Source organism: Colobus angolensis, unplaced genomic scaffold, assembly GCF_000951035.1.
Source record: "Colobus angolensis palliatus isolate OR3802 unplaced genomic scaffold, Cang.pa_1.0 Scaffold128, whole genome shotgun sequence".
Classification (NCBI taxonomy): Eukaryota; Metazoa; Chordata; class Mammalia; order Primates; family Cercopithecidae; genus Colobus; species Colobus angolensis.
The window spans coordinates 1,948,893-1,951,804 of record NW_012114030.1 but is presented as its reverse complement, the minus strand read 5'-3'; the positions used below and the strand labels follow the sequence as shown (position 1 = coordinate 1,951,804).

Sequence of the window (2,912 nt, the reverse complement as noted above, 5' to 3'; positions counted from 1 at the left end):
TGCTCGCATTCCTGCTCGCGGCCCGCGCAGGGGCGGGGTCGGAGGGTCTAGGCCTGGCGCGGAGCGGGAAAGCGGGTGGCGCTGGGACGCATGCCCTGGGGAGATGAGTATATTGACCCGCGTTTGCCCGCCGCCCATGCCCCGCTTAATCTCCGCATCAATCCAGTGAGGCCGTTTCTCCCGTTGACTCCACTGTACCCGGGGCTGAGGCCCAGGGAGATCTCGCGGCTCCCCAGGTTATCCAGCTAGTAAGAGGCGAAGCTGGAATTCTCACTGTGGGCCCATTCCATGGCCTTTGCCAGAGCGCCAGGGGCACTCTCAGTTCACCTCTTAGCAGGGAAGACCCAAAGGTGCGCATTCCTGGCAGGCCCCTGGCAGCCAGGGCGTCAGACCAGGCAATTCCTACTGCCCAGCATCACCTCCTCCAGGCAGCCCCTCGGATGCCTCTGTTGGGACAGCTGAGTTCCTCTTCAAAGACCCAACTTCCTGGTCATAAGCTGTAAACAGATTCTACCCCCAATTTTTCTTCTTTTTCGCAAATAGTCTACCCTATTTGGGAAAGTTTAAACTTTAGTCAATCGGAATCAGCTCAGATTGTGCGGTCCAACCCTCCAGCCAATGGGGAAAGGACACAGAAACAGGAACTGCGTTAGGGTTAAAAACCACTTCCCTCCTCTGTTCGGGAGGTGGAGGGGTGCTCTTGAGATTACAACCAGTGCAAGCAGCACCCTTCTGCAAAAGTAAAGATGCCTTGCTGGGAAGTCTTTTGTCTCAGTGCTGGTTTTTCTTGACTACACTGAGCACTTGTTTTCAACAAATTTGGGGGTCTACCAGGATCCCATTATCCTTTGGGAGGGGTAGCGATTACTTTTCCTCGTGAGATGCATCCCACTGCCTTGTTGCTGTGGCCCCAGGAGCGGAGGATTGGGTCCACCCGAAGTGACAAATAAATCCGGACTCTCAGCAACATGGGCAGGAAGGATCCTTAAAATTCCCAGGCGAGTGGGTAACTGTACAGACCAAGATAAGAAAAATTGCTACTGGGGCGACAAAGTATTTCCTTGGTGGTCGGGGTCACTTGGAGGTTTTAAGTGCGTGGTTGAGACACGTCAGTGGACACGAATCGAGTGTGGAGTCCAGACTTGGTTCCATGGTCACCTCATATGGCTTAGGGCGGTTTTCCAGTCAGGGATTATACCGACCCACTATCGCTAAGAGGGGCCTAAAATTCCCACGAGGGAAGCGGCCAAAAAGGAAGAAGCGAGTATTCACACGAGTGCAAGAAACCTCCAGTGGGAAAAGGGAGAGGTTAAGCCCCTAGGAAACGGGCCCCAACCTCCAGAATGGAAATACCCCAAGTAAGACAGGGAGTACAAAAGGCCAAGCAGACAATAAAATTCCCCCTGACAGTCCTCTAGGCCTTATGTTAGAGTACTGGAGAGAGAATGAAAACCAAACACAAGGAAAGACAGCGAATGATAAAATATTGCTGTTTTATTTGGACCAAGGAACCTATCCTCAGACCCTCGGTCTTTTGGCCAAAGTTTGGATCAGATGAGGATTGGATATGCCAACTCTTAATCCAGTATGTTAATGAAAAAAGTCCAGTCTCGCAAGAGGAAATAGGTTATGCTCTGTGTTGGAGACAGGAACTTGTCCTTCCCTTTCCCTTAAAGGATGATGTAAAAGAGAAACCAAACTCAATACCCCCCCAGGACAACCCAGTTAAGTCAGATTCTACATCTAAAGATGCCAATGTATAGGATCCCCTAGACTATCTTCCCCCACCTACCCCACCCCAGGCTAATCACTCAGTCCCTCCTCCACATAACCCTGCCCCATGGGCCTTGTGGCCCCACGTCCCCATTGAGTAGCCACCGGCACATGTCCTTTCCTCAGGAAAACTTCAGCACAAGATGGAAACAATGCTGGAGGGATATTCAAAACTTTCCTTTTCCCTCTTCCTCAAAGGAGTCTGCCCCAACCCCTTTTCCCTTAAGAGAAGTAGCACTGGGAGGAGGGGGTATTGGTTTCGTAAATGCCCCCTTAACTAGTTCAGAGGTTAGAAATCTGCAAAAGGAACTCAAACCATTATCAGATGATCCTTTTGGAGTCACAGATAAAATTGACCAATTTTTAGGGCCACAACTGTATACTTGGGCTGAATTAATGTCCATCTTAGGTATTCTCTTCGCAGAGGATGAAAGAACCATCATCCACAGGGCCGCTATGATAGTCGGGGAATGTGAACACCCTCCTGGTCAAAACATCCCGGCAGCAGAGCAGAAACTCCCAGCCCGGGACCCTCAGTGGGAGAGGAGCAATGCAGCCCCCTGAGAAAACATGAAAGACCTCAGGGATATGATAATTAAAGGGATTCGGGAATTGGTGCCTGGAACCCAAAATATTTCCTGAGCATTTAATGTACACCAAGAGAAAGATGAAGGGCCCATGGAATTTTTAAACAGACTTAAGGAGCAAATAAGAAAATATTCAGGCTTAGGCATAGAGGACCCACTTGGACAAGGGATGTTAAAGCTCTATTTTATCACCAACAGTTGGCCAGACATTAGAAAGAAATTACAAAAGATAGGAAATTGGCAAGATCGCTCCATAGAGGAACTTTTAATTAAGAGATGCCCAGGCTGGGCGTGGTGAGTCACGCCTGTAATCCCAGCACTTTGGGAAGCCAAGGGGGATGGATCACGAGGTCAGGAGATTGAGACCATCCTGGCTAACACGGCGAAACCCCATCTCTACTTAAAATCCAAAAACATTAGCTGGGCGTGGTGGCAGGCGCCTGTAGTCCCAGCTACTAGGGAGGCTCAGGCAAGAGAATGGCGTGAACCTGGGAGGTGGAGCTTGCAATGAGCCAAGATTGTGCCACTGCACTCCAGCCTGGGCAACAGAGC

At 50.3% G+C, this 2,912-nt stretch overlaps 1 protein-coding gene across 2 annotated transcripts in view; it reads right to left on the bottom strand.

The window, feature by feature from the left end:
• YPEL3 (yippee-like 3 (Drosophila)) overlaps window positions 1-529 on the bottom strand; it is a 4,743-nt gene extending 4,214 nt beyond the window's left edge. Inside the window, exon 1 of one of the 2 annotated variants that reach the window (XM_011933514.1) lies at window positions 199-529. The gene's annotated coding sequence lies outside the window, so the exon portion shown is untranslated. The remainder of the gene's footprint in view (window positions 1-198) is intronic. The other variant, XM_011933515.1, reaches the window with a different exon arrangement.
• Between the last annotated feature and the right edge of the window lie 2,383 nt (window positions 530-2,912).